Here is a 1,075-nt window from a genome sequence, read left to right as displayed (position 1 = left end):
CAGAGGGGGCACAGTGGCGTAGTGGTTAGAACGTTCGCCTCACACCTCCAGGGGGGTTTGATTCCTGCCTCCTCCTTGTGTGTGTGGAGTTTGCATGTTCTCCCCGTGCCTCGGGGGTTTCCTCTGGGTACTCCGGTTTCCTCCCCCGGTCCAAAGACATGCATGGTAGGTTGATTGGCATCTCTGGAAAATTGTCCCTAGTGTGTGATTGTGTGAGTGAATGAGAGTGTGTGTGTATGTGCCCTGCGATGGGTTGGCACTCCGTCCAGGGTGTATCCTGCCTTGATGCCCGATGACACCTGAGATAGGCACAGGCTCCCCGTGACCCGAGGTAGTTCGGATAAGCGGTAGAAAATGAGTGAGTGAGAGTGAGTTATCAACAGAGGGAAAAACACACGTCTCACACTGAAAGCCAACAGTCCTGACTCATTTTTATACCGGACTCGAGGTGATAAAATAATTCATATGTATAAACTGATTAAACATCGTGCCAGCAGACTGGAGTACCAGCATACTGGTAAAATTATAAAGAAGATATATTTTTTATATTAAACATGGAATGAATGCAGGATGGACAAGGTTTACGAATCGCCTGTCGGTTTTATTTGTTACGTATTGACGTAAATGCAGATGAAAAAACGCACAATGAGCGTGATGGCGTCTTTCAGTCGAGCTGGAAGGAAATACACAGGTTTGTAAATGACATATAGAACAGAACTTTAAATAATAGAAAATGAAAAGTATTTGACTTTAAGAAAGTGTGTAGTTTTCAGAACTATATACAGTAGAAAAATGTCAAGATTTCACCAGATAAAATGGTTTTCCCAGGCCGCCAAACTCAGACAGAAATGGAAACATTTCATTTCCTCTACACAATCCTTTCTGTTTTCTTCTTTAGATCAGACATTTTTTTTTTAGATGTGCTAAGGAAGGCAGATCTGAGCGCTAACTGCATGTCAAAATCCGGCCTCAAAGACTGGTAGATGTTCTGAAGCTCACCAACAACACAAGCGCAGCTACACGGTCTGAGGATCAGAGGCGTCGGAAAAATCTGTTGTTATAATCGTTACCCTAT

This window comes from Tachysurus vachellii, chromosome 8 (assembly GCF_030014155.1).
Source record: "Tachysurus vachellii isolate PV-2020 chromosome 8, HZAU_Pvac_v1, whole genome shotgun sequence".
Lineage (NCBI taxonomy): Eukaryota > Metazoa > Chordata > Actinopteri > Siluriformes > Bagridae > Tachysurus > Tachysurus vachellii.
This window is presented reverse-complemented; position numbering follows the sequence as displayed.